Source organism: Petaurus breviceps, unplaced genomic scaffold, assembly GCF_028583685.1.
Source record: "Petaurus breviceps papuanus isolate PSGF00001 unplaced genomic scaffold, PetGlider_PUasm1.0 218, whole genome shotgun sequence".
Taxonomy (NCBI): Eukaryota; Metazoa; Chordata; class Mammalia; order Diprotodontia; family Petauridae; genus Petaurus; species Petaurus breviceps.
The window spans coordinates 1,027,041-1,046,289 of NW_027185872.1; the positions used below are offsets into that span (position 1 = coordinate 1,027,041).

A 19,249-nucleotide genomic window follows, 5' to 3' on the forward strand; every position below is an offset into this window, starting at 1 on the left:
TCTCTCTCTCTCTCTCTCTCTCTCTCTCTCTCTCTCTCTCTCTCTCGTATGATAATCAAATATTCCTTTCAAAAGTCCTCCCTATGTCTACCACAACAGTCCCACATCAGCACTCCACTCCTATAGGGAACATCAATGGACATAAAAAATGCCTTAGTGTACCAAATATGCCACTAAAAAATCTAGAAATCTGGAAATACATGATTTAAAAGTTAGAAAGCATGGTCCAGAATGGGGTTCTAAACCTAGGATCTATGAACTTTTTCCTTATATTTTGATAATTATTTCTATATAATTGGTTTCCTTTGCAATCCTATGTATTTTATTTTATGCATTTAATAACAAGATTTTGAGAAGGGGCATCTGGGTTTCACCCTACTGCCAGAGTCCTAAGGGTCCATGGCACAAAAGGATTAAGAACTGCTTCTCTAGATGATTGAGGGTTTGTTCCCATATGTACACATGGAACTCTGGGCATAAAAGCAACATTTCAGAATCAAAGACTCTCAAAGCTGGAAGGAAGGTTCACCATCTGTTGCACGCTGTCCCCAAACAGGAATCCTCTCCATGCCATCCCACAAGGTGTCATTAGCCTCTGTTTGGAGATATCCAGTGAGCCAAAGCCCCTGACCTCCTGGCACCAGTTAGCCTGTTGTGGGACAGCACTCATCATTAGGAAGTTTTTGGTGACATCAAACAGAAATGTCTGCCTTCTGTCCTTTGCCTGTTTTCCTCATTCTGGGGCCAAGTCAACCACATCCGATCCCACTTTCCATGTAATAACCCTTCATTACCTGAAGATGGGTCTCCTGTCCTTCCTCCAAGTCTTCCCTTCTGAAAACTAAAGATTTTAGAATCGATCCCCCTGTCATGGTCCCCAGTCCCCTAGTCACACTCTGAACCATCGTGCACTTTCTAAAAGATGGCAGAATCACCACATGGGAAAGACTATCACGGAGGACTGCTTCACCTAAGCAAGGCTCCAGAGGGCAGAGCCAGGAATTGGTGGGGAGGAGCACATAGAGACCGATTTGGGTTCCTTCCCAATGCTCTGGGTGGGCTGCCCCTCATAGGAGGCCTTCCAGCTGAGGCTGGATGCCTATCAGCCAGTGATAATGTAAAAAGGATTCTTGTTCAGGAAAGGATTGGGCTCAGTGACCTCTGAGGTCCCTTTGAACTCTGTGATTTCTCCTCTAGGTGAGCTTGGAACAAAGCCCTGGACTGCTGTAGAATTCACCTTCTTGGCGGGAACCTTCTGACTTCTAAAGAAGCCTAGAATAATTGGCAGTAGGTGTTTTGGCTTCTGGGTCTTGGTATTCAGGCTCACCTCAAAGGCTACTAGGATCTCTTCCACCCAAACTTATAGCACAACCTGCCTCCCCCTTCTTGGTCTTGAACTCAACCCCTCCCCCCCCATACATCTATATTAAATAAGAAGGATCATAAAGGGGGGGCTAGGTGGTGCAGTGAATAGAGCACCGGTCCTGGAGTCAGGAGGACCTGAGTTCAAACCCGGCCTCGGACACTTAACACAAAACCTAGCTGTGTGACCTTGGGCAAGTTACTTAACCCCGATTGCCCTCCAAAAAAAAAAAAAAAAAAAAAAAAAAAGGATCATATTTTTAGGTCAAAGGGTCTTCATCTTTTTTGGTGTCATAGACATTTTTGTCAATCTGGAGAAGCCATTGGACAACTTCTCACAATAATGGGGTTTTAACAATTAATTCATAATTGGAGGAAATGCTCAATGCAGCTAGGGAAGATAAAGAAGTCCTGTTTTCCCATTCAGAGTCCCAGACACCCTGAGAGCCCTCCAGGGACCTACTGGTGATTTGTAGAACTCAAGTGAAGAAGCTCTGGTCTGAGGATTGTTTCAAGTCAACATTTTCATTTCTGGGTTTTCAAACTTCAAGGGTATTTTTGACAACGTGGAAAGAGTTTAAAGGACAGCTATCAAAAAAACCAACACAGGAGGAAGGTTCCAATAATCAAGACAATGAAGCTCCCAAAACCCTGGGCTGGTGGTGGGTACTGGGGGCAAGGGGCAGTCACCCACGGAAGACTTGATATGCAGCCATAGCCTCACTCTCAGAAGCCCACAGTCAAAGACAAAGAAATGTTTAATGAAAGAGAAAAACAATAGTTGAAACCTGACCCAAATTCACCCATTAGTCATAATTCAAATGCTGGAAGCCTGAGAGAGCAAGTCTTTGCAGAGACAACTTTCTCTTTCCAAGACTATCTGCCAACTTGTTTCTGTCCCATGAATCAAGAAAAGTGGTGAATGCCTTAAAATGCTTAGAATCTGTGTTCTGTATCATGCCCTGGTCCCCAAAGGTTTTAAGGAGTTTGGTGTTGTATAGAGTGACCATCCCTAGCTAAGACATGATCTGGGTGGGGGGAGGACATAGAAGGAGCCATGGGAGAGCCATGGTAAGCAGGAATGGGGCCACAAGCATTTATTAAATGCCTACTGTTTGTCAGGCACTGTGCTAAGTACATTACAAATATTATTCCATTTGAGCCTCATAACCTTAGGAAGCAGGTTATGTTATACCCATTTTACATTTGGGGAAAGTGAGATTAAGGGACTTGCTCATGATTAGGCAACTAGAAAGTGTCTGAGGCAGGTTTTGAACTGAAGTTTTCCTGACTCCAGGGGTCACTGAATATGATTACTCCAGTTGAATCCTGTCTGCTCTCAGTACCTGGCCCAAATATCTGTATAGAATGAATAATTCAAAATGCTTCCTCATGATTCAAGCTAGCCAGAGGAAGAGCAGGATGTGTGGAGAGGTGGTAGATTCCTCTTTCTTGAAAGTCTTCAGGCAGATTCTGGATGATCACTTATTGAGTATGTTATCATGGGTTTCCTTTGGTTGGTTTTTGATGGCCACTGAGGGCAAAAGTTGTGACACACTGTTAGCTGGGAAACATATTTTTCATCCACTTACATTTTCCTGTGTGGATTGTCAGGCTAATCTCTTTTAGGTGGTCACAGGTCTCACTGAAGAGGTCTTGGAGCATTCTGGTTTTTAACTTCATCATCATCATGTTGACTTTTCTCTCACTTAGTTTAACTTTTTTTTGAGACCTGACATATGATTTTCTAGCAATAATGAACTGATAAGGAAACCCCATGTATCAGTGCTAGTCGGCAGGTGTTCTGTAAATTTGGGCACGCAGCAAAGATTTTTTTAAAGGTCCCTTCCCTTATCCTTAGCATTTATCATCAGTCTCAATGTGCACTGAACTTTAGCCTCCCGTATATTATTTTTAAGAGACTCAAGCATCCTCCTCTCCTATCCTTTCCTTCATCTTCTTTTCAAAATCTGAACTTATTGGTGAATTTCCCATGAAGCTATGTTAAGTCTTTTCAATCAATCAACAGTTACCAAGTACTTACTAGATGTTAAGACAATTATTACTTCTTGGAAGCCCTGGCTCCCTTCAAAGCTGCCCAAGAGAACTCGCTTCGACCCACTAATATTTTAAATGGTTGGTCAGATTTCCAGGCTTTGTCATTCTGTATTTTGAAAGTGCCTGGTTGTCTACAGAGGGAGGATGAGCCCTGCCCTGCCCCGCATCCTGTGGACCCGCTTTCAATGAAGAAGGTGCTTTAATTTCTTTTTAAAATCCTGCATTCCTAATGCTCTCCTTGTTGTGTCTTTAACACAAGCTGGGGATTGTTTTTCCTTGTTGACATCCACAGTCGCCTCATAGCTAAGAAGTCCCCCCCTGGGGCCAGAGGCAGCCTCCCCCGGCTTCCATCTTGTTGTCAGTGCAGCCACCAATGCTTTTGTAGGAATTCTTGATGTGTGTGAGGTCTATGACCATCACCCTCAGCTTTCTCTTCTCCAGGGCAACCAAATCAACCCTTTAATCATCTTCATTTCTCCCTTTTATGGCCAATCTCCCAGAGTGCTTGTAAGCAGGGAAACCAAATGCGAAACAGTTGCAGCTGGACTGGAAAGCAGTGGCTGCCCCTGAGCTTGTTTGGTGGCTGGGGATTGTCTTTTTTGTTGCTAAGGGCTTATTCAGGAAACTGATTTCAGATGACCCAACAGTCCCCTGGTTGCCTGTCTTTGAAGGTGCATCTCAAGTGCACTTTTTCATTAAAATACTGATTTCAGTTTGAGCGCCCTTCTCAAATTAAAGGCAACTCTTAAGTCCTGGAAATCTTCCCTGGGGCCTCTGGGATCTTCTGCAAGTAGGAACACTCGTAGACATTTGGCAACCGCCTGCCCATGGCAGTTAAGGTGATTTTATTGTTTTTGTCTGCCTGTTAACTCAGGAAAAGTAAGTGTAATTGTCTTTGGACACACTTTTCCAACTCAAAAGTGGAGCTTTAATATGATTGTTTTTAACCCGCAATTTAGATTTTGTCTTCACTTGGGTTGGACCTGTTTGCTGCTTTAGAGATGGAACAGTTCCTTTGCCGAAGTCTCCGTTTCTAATAATAATAGACAGCATTCACAAAACACCTACTATGGGCAGGTTCTCTTCTGATCCACAAGACAGCCTTAGGGGGTAGATGCTACTGCCATTCTCATCTTAAAATTGAGGAGACTGAGGCAGACTTGGGCAAGTTAGCCACATGACTCTGGGTCTCAGTGTCCTTAGCTGTGGAATAAAGGGGTTGGACTGAATGACTGCAAAGGTGCCCTCCACCTCTAAGTCTGTGACCCCATGAAAGTCTGTCCTCTAGAGCTGGGGCAATCCCAGCCAGTCATTGTATTACAAACCCACCATCAGTCATCTAAGATGTGTGAACTTTGAAGCAAGAATTGTTCAGGGGTAACTTTCTTCCATGGCAGGAGGTAGGCAGTCCTCTCCTGGGCTGCCCATATTCTTGGGGCTTAGCCAACATGGGGGGCCCTGGCACACACACGCACACACAGCTACACATACACACATGTGTACACACAGCTACACACATGTACACACACACATGCAGACAGACTCTTGAAGATCTCAACACGCCTAGGTGTATGTTCCAATCATTTTCCAGGGGAGGTGAGGGGGCTGTAGGTTACCTCCACAGACTCTCACTTGGTAGGTCCTGAGAAAGTCCATCTGACCTTACGGATGAAGAATAAATAAACCACTGAGGAAAGAGATGAATTCTTTGTTGGGTGCCCAGCTACATAGGGCGATCCACGGCTCACTGGCTGCTCTGGTAAAGGGCTCTCCTGAGGTCTCTGCCCCCTAGAAAGCACCAATTCACTAGCACCAGGATCCTCCAGCCTCAGGTCAGCCTCAGGGCTAATTATTAATGCTGTGGGGCATCCTATCCCTCCCTTGTGATTGGGATGAAGACATTAAGTATGACTTTCAGGACTATCTGCAAGCCACAGTCCTTCAGACTTTGCCCCAGTGAGCCCCACGCCCACTTTCAGGGGGATTTTATCTCAGGGAAACCAGCGGCTGAGCCTCAGCTGAGCAAGGGGCCGTTGGGAGCTTTATCTCTAGAGGGGACATAAACGTCATCAGCAGGGCACAGACAAAGGCCTTCTCAGGAGGCACCTCATTAATGGCTAACTAAGGCCTCTGGCAGCTGGGCCTTCACCCTGGCCAATGGTGCCTGGCTTCCTTAGGCCTGCATTCCAGTACAATATTCTTGGGGATTCATTTCAAAAGCGCTTTGAACGAGAAGGAGAAGGAGGTCTTCCATTATATCTGAACTGGAAGGGACCTTTGAGATCGTCTGGTCCGATCCCCTCCTGGGGCACAACCCAGGAGATAGAGTACTGGGCTTAGAGTCAGGAAGACCTGAGTTCAAATCCTGTCTCTGTCAGTTGCTGCCTGTGAGACCCCAGACAATTATTAACCCTCTCTCTGCCTCAGTTTCCTAAGAAAGCCTACAGAGGGGAAGGAACTTCAGAGAAACACAGAATTTAAGAGTTGGAAGGGACCCCAGAGACTTCTAGTTCAAGCTGTACATGAAGGAATTTTCACTAAAATGTAGCCAAGTGTCCCTGTAGGGCACCCAGCTTCTTAGTGTCAAAGCCAAAGCTGGACCCCAGCCCCCGGACTCTGACCCAGGACTGCCCCACTCCGGTCTGTGACGATCTCCAAGATTCATCCAGGTACATATTTCAAGCAAAATCAGAGCAAGCTGTAAGGAAAACCTGCAGGCTCACCATTAGGTTAATGACACCATAGATTATAAGGCTATAAAACAATTTGCTTCCAGTCCAGGAATAAATAAATGTAGATAAACGGCATGATTCACAGGTCACAGAAGCTGGATCCCTTTGCCTGGATTGTTAAGAGTCTGGGAGGAGTGAGGATGGCCTCAGGTGAACGGAAATGCTCCTGCAGAGAAATGTTAAACAGCCAAGAAACAAAAAGTCTAAGCCCTTTGTTTGGGATGGGGTCTTCCAGACAAAAACAATGATCTCATATACTGATTTACGAGGCAATGTTCCTCTCCGGATAGTGGTGAGATCCTGTAATTAGATTTCATAAAAACTCATTATGCCGAGACTGCAGATTCCTGTAAAGAGAGCGCAACTTGAGACACAGGTCTCTCCGTGGCAGCTTGGGATTCTGGAGCAGAATTCTGGAGCTAAAGGAACTTGTGGGCCTGGAAGGAAGCAGACATGTGTCTGTGCCTCAGAACCTGCAGGGGCACCTGCCTTGACCCAGAAGCCCTTGCCTTTGGCCTGGCCTCTGCTACAAGGACTGAGAGGCCCATGCCTGGTTCTGTTTGGAAAGGCTTTGCTCCTGTCTGTTGTTTTGGTGGCCTGATGTTTATGCTCCTGCCTCGTTTGTCTGTCCAGAGGTTACTGGCGTGGCCGACTGCCCTACTGGTGGAGGGGGCCAGAACCTGGCCTCTGGCAGAGCCATTCTGTATCTCAGCCAGGTAACAATATAAGTAGAGACAAGAGCGGCTTCCTGGTCAGCCGCCCCATTCTGGGACTCCCTCCTGGAGCTTAGTGCAGTCCTATAACCCACCAGACTGTGAGATCCTCCAGGGCACAACCTGTTATTTACCTTTCTCTGTATTCCTAGAGCTTAGCACAGTGCCTGGTGCAGGCCAAGCAGTATTTGAACCCTGAGTCTCTGGTCCCCAAATCCAGTGGTGCTATTTCTGGAGCAGTCCACAGTATAATGCAGCCTCAAGAAAGAAGGCCAAGGAAAGGCCAATGGCCTCACTCAGGTCAAGGTGGGTGCCAGGCTGCACTTCTGGGAGAGAAGAGACAGAATGCATTTCCAGAAGAGAAATGTGTCACACAGAGAGGACACATATTCCAAGACTACTTTTGACAGAGGCTGCCTAACTAAAAAAGGAGGACCCTTCAAAAGCTGGTCCTGGAGGGAGATAAGGACCTCAGTTTACTCATCTCTAACAAAGAAGGGGGTAGACAAGATGACCTGTATGGTCCCTCCCAGCTCTACTTCTGCGACCCAGTGACCTGACAATGTTGGACCTGATGATTGCCTGTGAAGCTTTGGCTCTTTGTAACCAGGAGTCCAAGCACGAGGGTTCCAGGGAGACAGGGAATGGGGGTATCACGTCTGAAAAGCAGTAGTGAGCTTTTGGTCCAAGCAGCCTAGGGAAACACCATCAGTCTGGTTAGGGAAGCCATGGAAAATCTGCCCGAGCCTCCGATGCTGACACGCTCTCCAGAGGAATGGAAAATGTAAATTGCTAGGCAATGGAAAAGAAGGAGGGGAAAAGGGAAATGAGTACCACCAGTTAGTTACAGCAAAGTCTAATTGCCGAAGCCTCATAACTTAGAGAATCAAAAGAAGGTCCAAGGATGAAGATGCCAGTAACATTTCCCGGATGTGATAGCTCCAGGAAAGGTGTGATGCTTGTTACCAAACAGAGCTAATACAAATAAAAAATAAAAAGGGAAAAACCTGTGGCCCACAGGGGGCCTAGAATAGGAACAGGGTCCTAGACTGCGGACCCTGGAAGCAGAGGCGCATAAGGACCGTGTCAACTGCTAAATTTTCATGGTGAGCCGCCACACCTATGAGTTGACAAATGCTCCAAGGAAGGGCTTGGTTTTTTCTTTCATTGACTGTTTAGATTTAGAAAGATGCATATTCACCTTAAAAATGGGTCGAGTGTACAGCTTGTTTGGTTGATTTTCCCCCCAGATAATTGTTAAACATTTTGTGGCAGGGCCCCACTGGCAAGAAGGGACCTCAGAAGCCATATAGAGAAGCTGTGCCTCTCCTTTTACAGATGAGGAAACTGAGGCCCATGGAGTCAATGTCGCCAAGGTAGTAAGTCAGGATTTGGACCAGAATGGGTGCTGGAAAGAGCATTGGATCTGAAATCGGGGGCCTGAGCTCTGGTCCTCACTCTGCATTGATTCTTTGTTGGACCTTTCCCAGGTCACTTCAGCATCCTCATCTACAAAAGGAGGGGGCCGAATTAAATGATATTTTTCAAAAACTTTAATAGAGATTCCCCATCTCTTATTTTCTTATTACCTAGATTTCCCCCTGCATTTCTTTCCCTTGTCTTCCCAGACGGTCACCCATTATGGCAACGATTTTTCTAAAAATAGAAAAAGGAGTAAACATTCCACCATCATGTTCTATGGCTTGGGGAAGGTGTCTTCTCACAGCTCTTGGGCCACGCTCAGGATTGTTCTTTGTAATGGTCTCTTCCCAACTATCTCTGATGTCCCTTCCAGCTCTAGGCTTATGAACTCTTTCCATTGCCTCACCCAGTTTGATCCTCTTGTACCCAGGGGACCTCTAAGGCCCACAGAAAGCTCAGTGTAGTTGATTTAGAAATCAAACCCCTAGACTCCCACCCTCTTTCCAGAAAAGGAAACCGAGGCTCAGACAAATGGGTGTGTTTGGAATAGAGTCTGCAAGCTATTGACATCAGCTGCTTTGGGGAAAGAACACTGCCATCATTTATCGGTCACACAGATTTTGGTTCAATATGTAGAAAATCCTTACTAAGAAGAGCTGTCAAAAAGTGGAAGGGGCTGTCTAGGGGGTGGTGGGTCCTCCTTCACTGGAGGTCTTCAAGCAAAATCATTTAGGGAGAGTGAGTGAACTTACATCACCCCTGAATTCCCCCCTCTGGGCAAACACAAGTCCAGTCTCTGCTCCTTGTGACAGCTGCTCACATACTGCTGTCATGTGCCCCCAGAGCCTTCTCTCTCCATGTCAAACATTCTCGATCCTTCAAGGGCCCTTCATTATCTTCCTAGTCATCCCCTAGTTATTCTCCACCTTTTCAATGTCCTTTAGAAAGCACGACGCTCAGAATGGAATGGATTGTTCCAGCTCCAGACTGCTGAGATCAGTGTACAGGAAGACCAGCAGCCCCAGGCACTAGACATTATGCCCAAGGTCCCACCAGTGTTTTTGGCAAGCCCACCATGCTGTTGACTCCTACTGAGCACTAAAACTTATGGGTATTTTTCAGACCAATTATTATCTAATGATGCCTCCCTATCAAGTTTCTATAACTCGGTGAAGGATTTACAGGAAGATGTGGACCAAACTTCCAGGGAATGAGAAGACTTGGGTCATGATGTAGACCATTAGAAGAAGTGAAGTCATGGATCCATGGAAGTGATCTGCAGATGGTCAAGTTATTGTTGGTCCCAGTTAGTGGAAAAATGGGCAGTGAAGTGCACTGTGGGATTGAACCACCACGAGAAACCAAGATGAGAGAGGCAGGGTCCTATACTGGCATCATGAAAACGTAGGCCTTGTCTTAAGGTTGTTTTGTGCTTGTGACTTCGGAAAAGATGATGTCTGTGAAACAAAAGTTAAAGGCCCAGAAGAAGGCTCCTGGTGCCTTAGGCAGGGCTTGGTGAGACAGAAGAGCACAGAATCGCAGGACTGAGGCGCATTGCCATCCACCCCATCGTTTGCCCTCTTAAAATGTAACGACCTGGAGGGCAGGAACTGTTTTTGCCTTTCTTGGTGTCCCTAGCACTTAGCACAATGTCTGGAACATAGTAGACTCAATAAGCGCTTGTTGGTTGATCTATTCCATCACTCAGACTAATAACATTCATTGATGGATATAATTCCCAAAGGACATTTTTTTTTCAGACAGTTGTAGACAATCAAATTGAGGACCATTCTCTTAAACTTCAGCATTTCATTCTAGAATATTTTTTTCAGAGGTTGGGAAATATTGAACCCATAGGACTATGGAACCCGGTCCCAGACCCAGAATGATTGAGGGCAAAAAACAAACAAACAAGCAAATAAAACCCCAACAACACGGTTTCTTGGAGGCCCTAAGACCTCTACATTTGTTTAACACGGCAAATGAAGAAGATGCAGGATCTCTCATGCAGCCCAACCTGATGCGACTGTGCCAGACCTGCCATAATTCCACCTTGGGGACTTTTAGCAAGAGTTGATTTAGTCCCCTGCCATGATCGCTTGACGGAATTCAAGCCAGTTTTCTTGTGCTGCCTTTTGAAGTCCTTGAAGAGGAAGCAGTGGTTAGCCATTTCCTGGAGGAGAATGGGACACTGGGGAACATTAGCAGAAAGCACAATAGCAAAGGAAATGTCATTCATTTGAGTTCATTATGTTTGTGTGAACATTGATTTTTCCTGAGTCTGTGGGGCATTGAATATGCTCAGGAGCTTTCATTTGGAAGGGGCAGGTTCTAATCCCAAGCCCATCATGTTTTGGTCAAAGGACTTGCTGCAAGCCATTTCATGGCCCTGAGCTTTAGAATTTTCACTTCAAACAACAGCTGACATCTGACCTCCTTCACTTAGCAGGCTCACAAGGATGTTGGCTTGCTTAGATTAGCAACCATGGAGAAGACCCTTGGGAACCTGTGGAGTGAGAGAGGCAAGCTACAAAAGAGACAACAAAGGCAAGAATTTTTGTTTTGTTTTAGCAAATAGTCATCCTTTGAAGCATCTCGCACGTATTTGACCAGCATCTTCCCTGAGAATCGACCAGTGTTCTTTTGTGGACTCTAGGGAATGGCGCCATTTTACTATTTCCCAAGCACATCTTATCCTTGTTGACATTTCCATGCAGACTTTGTGTCAGAGATCTGATTGATGGAGGTCTCGTTCCTCCAGGCCTCCTCCTCTGGGGCACTTGTCTCTTGCCTCCTTAAATTCTCTCCAGAGGTGCTGCCCAGCTTGGTAGAGGCCATCGACAGCTTCTCCTGATGTTGCACAGATACCAATGGAACATGGGATCTTTGACAAGTGGGCCTCGCTCTCACAATTTGAACATTTTTTTTTCCCCTAGTCATTCATAGGATCTAGGATTGTAAAGCTGTGTTTGGAAAGGAGCTTGAAGGCCCTCTAAACATTTCCTCTTTATCCCACATATTACTTGCTTTGTTATATTTCTTTGCATGGTGTGTCTCTCATTGGATTGTAAGCTCCTTGAGGACAGGAAGTGTCTTTTTGAAAGTCTCAGTGCTTAGCAGAATGCCTGATAATAATAAGTACTTACTCAGTGTTTATCTCACTTAATCTAATTGATCTACATATAGATAAATAGATACAAACATAATCCATTAGACTGGAAGCTTCTTGAGGGCAGAGACTTTTCATATCCCTGGAGCTTGGCACAGTACCTGGCACACAGTAGGCACTTAGTAAGTGTTTATTGACTCCTTACCTGATTTTACAGATGAAGAAACAGAAGCTCATAGATGCCCAAGCATTGAAGTGTTGAAGGCAGCTCAAGATCTTCCTGACTTCAGAGACAATGCTCCTTCTTTTGGATCATATTGAAAGGTGTTTAAAACTCTTCTAAGAGCGGGAATAGATGCACGTATACTGGCTACACCAGCCGTGTCTTTGGGATGTGAGAACGACCTCCCTGGTAGAACAGAAACTCCTGAAGAGTGGTGGGGGTGGGGGGGGGGGAGGTGGGGGGGGGGGGGGGGGGCAGCTCTGTATTTGTCCCCGTATTTACCCTATTTCCTAGCATAGCGCCTGGCACCTAGTGCTTGCTGAATTGAATTAGGGTGGTAGGTTCACCGCTTTACAGCTGGGAGGGATCTCAGAGCCCTTCTAATCCAACACCTTCAGTTTACTGAATAATAATGTCAGCTAACAGTTACATAGGGAACACTATGTGCCAGGCATTTTCCTAAGACCTTTACAATGATTGTATCTCAATGACCCTGAGAGGTGAATGCTATCTTGACTCTCCTTTTACATGTGAGGAAACTGAGGCCGCCAGCATTAAGTGACCTGCCCAGGGTCCCACACTTTGAGTCCATGCCCTCTGATTCCAGAAACTGTGGTCTTTCCATCATGCTAAGGGACAGGGCTAATTTGGCCAAGGACTTGCTCTGAAAATGCCCTGCTCAGTCCGGGATGCTGAGCCCCTCTAAGTGTTTTTATTCTCCTGACTGGGGTTGTCCCTGGTCGGAAGTCGGGGGGGGGGGGTTGAGATAGGGACCCTGCCCTCTAGGACATGACCAATAAGGGAGCAGATGAAGGGGAAACGTCGATGGCGCCAGGTAAAGAGTCAGGGCAGAGGGAGAAGGAAGCCCCAACAATCTGGGCCATCGGTAAGCTCTGGGAGAGAAGCTCAATACTGACGTGGCAAGAAAAGATTTCATTAAAGAATACTACTTAGAATTATAAACAAACAAAACCAATTACTCTGACAACAACAAGCCGTCAAGGCCTGGCGGTTTCTCCCTCACAGCCCTGGGGAGGAGGTAGCGGAAGGATTCATTACCCCGACATTGCAAATGGGGAGTGCAGGCTCTAGCCAGTTCTTTGGAGCAGGAATCCTCTCTGGTGCTTACTATCCAGTGACTTTAGACAAGCCTTATCTACCCTCTGGGACTCAGTTTCCTCCTCTGTAAAATGAGGAGGCAATATCAGATGACCGTTGAGGAGCCTTCCAGCTGTAACTGTAACTTGTGGGTCACATTGTACCCAGTTCCCCTGATTTCAGAACATTGGGAAACCAAGGCCCAGGTTGGGGCACGGGGCGGAGTGATTGAATAGTGGCAGAGGGAGGGGTCCCAGCTAGGCAGCCCAGGATCCAGAACCGGGAGGGCCTTTGTTCTCCCGTCCCCGGCAGGATTTCATAGGCGCAGCCTTGAGGCTCCTTGAGTCGGCGGGTGCCTCACTCAGGGGCCAGGACACTGACAGCAGGAAGCTCTGTCTTCTCGGAATTCTTTTCTTTTCCTGGCTCAGACCCAATGCCCTCGGCCTGAAAATGAGCCGGGAGAGGGGTGGAGCCTTTAGTTTGACTTTAATTGATGAGAGGGAAAAATGTGCTAGTCTGGTGGGGCGAAGGCGGAACTTTCCAAACCTCCGGGCTCTGGGCAGCCTGCTGAGGAGGCCAAGTAAGTGGGGCACCGGGAGAGCCCTGAGGGGCGACTAGAAGGGCAGGGGCAGCAACAGTAGAGAGCAGCTTTTGTGTGGTGCTCACCAAACCCTATATCATCAGATGCGCACCTGAAGAAGGACCCTTCCCCCTAAAGGGTCATCCAACCCCAAAGGAAGACGTTCCCCTGCGAGAAGAAAGGCCACTCCCTCCCAAGTCCGCCCATTCCATCTCGGACCTTCCCCCTCCAAATGCTTGGAATGGTCCCAGCTGACTGGGGCCTTGGTCCCACCTGGGTTGGCCATGTGACATTCCTCTTTTCCCTCTCCAACACTATCTTGAATCAATCTGCTGCCTTTTTTTTTTTAATGCCACAGAAGGTTTCTAGAGACAAAATCCTCCCCTTCCAAAGCCCCTTAATGCTGTAAGAAGAAACCGACAGATGAAGGCCAGCATAGCCTTGCCTGAGGGTCTGGGAGGGCCCCTCCTACATGGGGAAACAGTGGGGTGTGGGATTATTCCTTTTAAGGAGAGCATCAGAATTTGCCTTGAAAGGATTTTGGGTCCTAGCACAAGTAAGCCATACATCCTTGTTCCCTCTGTCAAAGGGTTGTATCCTGGGCCAGGAGGGCAATCGCTGGACCAGAGGGATGCCGGAAGCAGTGCAGAGCTGTAGCAGGGAGGCATCCAGGCCCAGGCTTAGAGGGTCAGCCTCCACGCAGCCAGCAAGGACCCTTCAGTCACAGCTTCTGGGGACCCCTCTCTAACATCATGTCACATCCCTTCTCCCTTCAACTGCCCAGAAAGAGGCTGTCGCAGAAGCTCTCTCTTGAGGAAATGACTAGGACTTTGCAGCCTTTGAGACATAGGAATCTTTCCTTAGTGGATGCTTAGAGAGCATCTAGCCCAGTCCCCTCACTTTACAGATGAGAAAACTGAGGCCCAAGGAGGTTTAGATAAGTGGTTTAGGTCACAGGACTCGAAGTCACAGTCTCTGATGATAAATCCCCCAGACTTTCCTCTATAACACACTACCTCCCCTCCCAGCGGCAGACCCTTTATGAAACTGATTGGGCAAAGTTCATCTTTATGACATATCTCAGAATCACCTTTGTCTGGTCCTCACACTCTTTCATGCATTGGAGGATGCCATTCTCTTTCACAGACTGAGGTCTAGGAGGTCATCAAGAGGCCTAGCATCATACTTGAACTGAATGGCCAGCATCAAAACCTAGATCAGACCCATGGGTTCTAGTGGCCAAAGGAAGGAGTTTCCCTTGAGAGAGAAGGGTCAGCATGGTCATAACATCCAGGGAGCTGCCTGTCTTTGGAGGGAAGATGGCTCACAAAAAGTTTCTGAGCAAAAGTCTTTGTGGCTCTCATCCCTGCTTATCTCAAACTTTTTCATGAGGAAGAGGAGGCAAAAAATTAGTCTGGCTTCCAGTGAATTCCCATAAACTCATGATCCAGGACACTTTTGCTCTTCAAAGGCCAGATCCATCAACCCTAGGGAATGGGCCTTGTATCAAAAAGCAAGAATCATGGTAGCAAAGAATGGAAAACAAAGTGGCTGCCCATTTTAGGGAATGACTAAATAGATTATAGGATAGGAATCAAATGGAATATTATTATGAATAATTAGCATGAAACACTTTAGGAAACTTTGGAAAGCCTTGGATTAATTGATGGAGTGAAGTCAGTATGCACTCCATAAATATTTCTCCATTGAGTGTTTGCTTGACTGATAAAAGGACTGCTTCACAACACCAGTCACAGTTTTAGAGCACCCATGGTGAAGCACCCTTCTGCCTTTGGCAGAGCTCTAGTGGACCCAAGGTGCATGATGAGGTGGGGGTTCTCAGATCCAACCAACATGTGGGTATGTTGGGCTTCTCAACTTGTTACAAGGTCCAACACCAAGGAAAAGAGCACCAGGAAAATAAAAAAAAATGTGAAAGGAAAAAAGGAAGATCAGAGCGGGACCCAAGCAGCAAGTTTGTTAGTACTTTTAAACTTTTATAGATACTTTAAAAATAAATTGTATGAAAATGGATTCATGATTTCATTTACAAAAAAATCAAATTCCTTACAAATTAAAAACAACCAAAACAAAACAAAACAAGACAAACAAACAAAAACAAAGCACACGCACACTTATCCTGATCGAGGACAGTCAAAGAAGGGTGGTCTCGATTGAATTGCATGACGCCCACCAGTCGCTGACTCCAATATTCTTATAGACCAGAGACCTCATGTTACATCTGATGGTCACAAATCTCACATAGGGGAGAAAGAACCATCTCATGATATATTGTTAAGCTCAATGAATAAGTTAACTAGATAGGAGCTTTGGAGAGGAATCTAGGTCAAATTCAAAACCAGATGGAAGAATACAAATGGAAAAACAGAGGCCAGACTTTTGAGGAAAGATGTTAGCCACCATGAGGCAAGAAGGACCCGTCTATACCAGAATAATGCCCAGATCCCTCTTATCTTTGATCTAGACATGATCCAGGATTCATGTCAGGGGGACTGGTGGCCTCAGACTTGTTCAACAAAGGGTTTCCTACCTGATGCTTTCTTCCTCTCCTGCTGTTCTAAAGTACTCAACAGAGAGCAGCAGATGGGGCCACACTGGAGTGATGAAACAGAGATACACTGCTTGGCCACTATCCCAGAGCGAGGGAAGAAGGAATTCCTATAAAATTTGTCTTCTCCTTTGCAGTGTTGGTATTGGAGGGGTGGGTGTGGGTGGAGAAGGGTCTCAAATAGGCAACTGCATGTGAAGCTCTCATACTGTGAAATTCATAATGCCATAAACTGTAGGAAATTGCCCAAAGTCAGCCTGACTGGGCTACTTTATGGTTGAATCTCCAACCTTGCACACGGTAGCTTGAGAAGCATACTAGAACTGGAATCCGTAAGAGCATGAGTTTTCATCTGACCCATAATACTCACTAGCTGTGCAATCCCGAGCAAGCCAGTTAACCTCCATCGGCCTCAGTGTCTTCGTTTGGAAACGAGCAAACGATACCAATAGAATCTAATGCATGGGGAAATCCCATCATAATAATAGCGAGTATTTAGGTAGCGTCTGAAGGTTTATAAAATCCTTTACAAATACTATCTCATCTGATCCACATAACAACTCTTGAAGGTAGGTGCTATTATTATCTACATTTTACAGATGAGGAAACTGAGTCTAATAAAATTAAGTGACTTGCCCAGAGTCACAGAGCTAGTAAATATCTGAGGCTGGATTTGAACTCTGGACTTTCTGATTCTACTGAACCATTTAGCTGCTATGTAAAGTGTCAAGCACTATGTAAATTGTGTTTAAATATACATATATTATGTAAGATAATTATATAAATAGAATTGCATCTCCTAGAGGCAAGACAGAGGCATTGGATTTTCTTAAGCACAAGAGGGACATGGAAATGAACAAAAATTCTTTTAAAAGCAAAAACTGATTAAATTGCTTATTTCACATGGAGTAAGTTAGCCGTGATCAAACTGAAAGGCATTTGAATGTTTTTGAAGTTCAAAATTGGATCAACTCTAGAAATCAGCAAGGATTTTTAGGGATGGGAGGATTTTTTTTCCTTTTCTTTTCTTCTTCCAGAATTCTTTATCACACTTCATCTTTCATTTAAAGGGGAGGAAAAAAGCCTTGGCTTTTTATCCTCTTTAAGCCATCATATATTGGAAATGACTGTGGAACTTCTGAACTCTTTTTTCTAGCTTGAAGTCTGCCGTTCATCCCAAACAGAAACTAAAGAAACCCCCACCGAGGTCTTCCTAATGGTTCGTTAGGTTAAATTTCCATACAGTCATTACATTTTTGTGGGTTTGATATTCTGGATTCTGGTTTTAACCTCCTTTTAAATCTTCCATTTGGGGAGGAAGGAGAAGGAAAGAAATTTCAGGGTCCACATGCCTTCTGGGGAAGCTGAGGAGATTCCTGGATTAGCTGCCCTCTTAATTTGAAATACAGCTGGATTCAGATCAGACGCTCCCCCAGTTGTGTTATAACCTGCTTCCATAATTGTTACCGTAAAGTGTTTGTAGGCAGAAGTGAACAGAACATTTTGGATGGTTTGATTAAAGAAAACATGTAAGTATGCAACCTTCCCCCCACCTGCAAATATATCTTAGAACTGATCCCTCTTTTAGAACACAGTATTCTGTCTAAAGAATGATTCAGACCCAGTCAATCTCTTGACTCTTCTCTGTATGTTTCATTCAAACCCAGATTTACATGAGCTCTAGGAATATGTTTGTCTTATTTTTGTTTATTAAAGGACCAACTTCTCTGATATGTAAAATTCAAGTCATTTAGTGCCAATATCAGACATTTATATTGATATATCAAATGCTATTAAACACTAAGATCTCTATTAAATACATAGAAGGCAGTGTCAGCTGGTAGTATAATGTTGTCCTTGGAATCAGGAAAATCTGAGTTGAAAGCCTGTTTCAGGAACTTACTGGTTATATGAACTCTGGGCAAACTAAGTCAGCCTCAGTTTCCTCATATGTAAAATGGAGATAATAATCACACCTATTTCAAAGTGTTTTTGATGATGATCAAATGAAATCTTCTCTGCAAACCTTGGGTGCGATATAAATGTTAGCTGTTGTCATATTATGTAGAGGTGCTTGTGGTTGTTGAGTCTTTTCAGTCAAGTCCGACTCTTCATGACCCTATTTGAGATTTTCTTGGCAAAGTAACTGGAGTGGCTTGCCATTTCCTTTTCTAGCTCATTTTACAGTTGAGGAAACTGAGGCAAACAGGGTTAAATTATTTGCTCAGGGTCACATAGCTAATAGGTGCCTAAGGCTGGATTTGAACTCAGGAAGATGAGTCTTCCTGACTTCAGGCTAGGTGCTCTATGCACTATGATATCCCCTGTGGTATCCCTATTACATAAAAGTAAAATGGCATTGTAGATAGAGTATTGGGTTCAGAGTCAGGAAGTCTGGGGTTTAATTATATCTCTGATATTCCCTAGCCCCTTAACCCCTACATGCTTCACCCTTATGCCCTCCATCTTTTTCACTGTCATAATTGGCTGCAACCTGCAGTGGTGGAGGAAATACCCATAATGGGAGTTCTCAATCATAGAGCCTTCATGTGTTTGTGTATTAAATAAAAAATGCTGGTCCTATTTACTAAATAAAAAGTGATCATTGTAGGATACAGTGGGTCCTGTCTATAGCAGTTCCTGGGTCTTTAAATGTTGCCAAGGTTCCCCCAATAACTACTACAGTTTCAATCATCCATCCATATCACCAGCCTCCTCAAATATTCCTTATAAGATGATTTCTACTGTGATAACCATATGAAAGATTGCTTTGAATCACCAAGAGAAATGCAAACCAAAAACTTTCCAAAGTTTTACCTTCTACCTAGGAAATTGGCAAAGATGACAAAGAATGGAAACCGTCTATGTTGGAGGGACTGTGGAAAGACAGGCATGCTAACATATTACTTATGGAGTTGAGGCTTTCCAACTGGAAAAATGTAACTAAAATGTGTAGAACTGGAGATGCTGCCATGAGGTATATGCTCCATGGAGGTTAAAAACCCCAGATATGTATAGCAACACTTTCTGTGGTTGCAAAAACCTAGAAACAAAGAAGATGCCCATGGAGGTTAAAAACCCCAGATATGTATAGCAACACTTTCTGTGGTTGCAAAAACCTAGAAACAAAGAAGATGCCCATTGATCAAGAAATTCTAAACAAAGTATCCATATAAATGTAATAGAACATCACTGAACCTTAAGAAAAAAGGAATGTGAAAAATTCAAAAGAGAATGGAAAAGCATGAAGCAATGCAAATGAATGCATGCAGAGCCAGGGAAACAATATGCATAATAACTCATAAAATGTAAAGAATTAAAAGAAGGAAATTGAAAACTGTGTGATTATAATGACCAAGGGCTAGCCTCACTGAGGAAGTGAA

The 19,249-nt window shown here is 44.9% G+C and overlaps 1 long non-coding RNA gene across 1 annotated transcript in view; it reads right to left on the reverse strand.

Moving 5' to 3' along the window:
* The window catches only part of LOC138165954 (uncharacterized), a 33,160-nt gene extending 17,246 nt beyond the window's left edge, over positions 1-15,914 (reverse strand). The window contains exon 1 of the long non-coding RNA XR_011169501.1: positions 15,849-15,914. This is a non-coding gene — a long non-coding RNA (uncharacterized lncRNA). The remainder of the gene's footprint in view (positions 1-15,848) is intronic.
* Between the last annotated feature and the right edge of the window lie 3,335 nt (positions 15,915-19,249).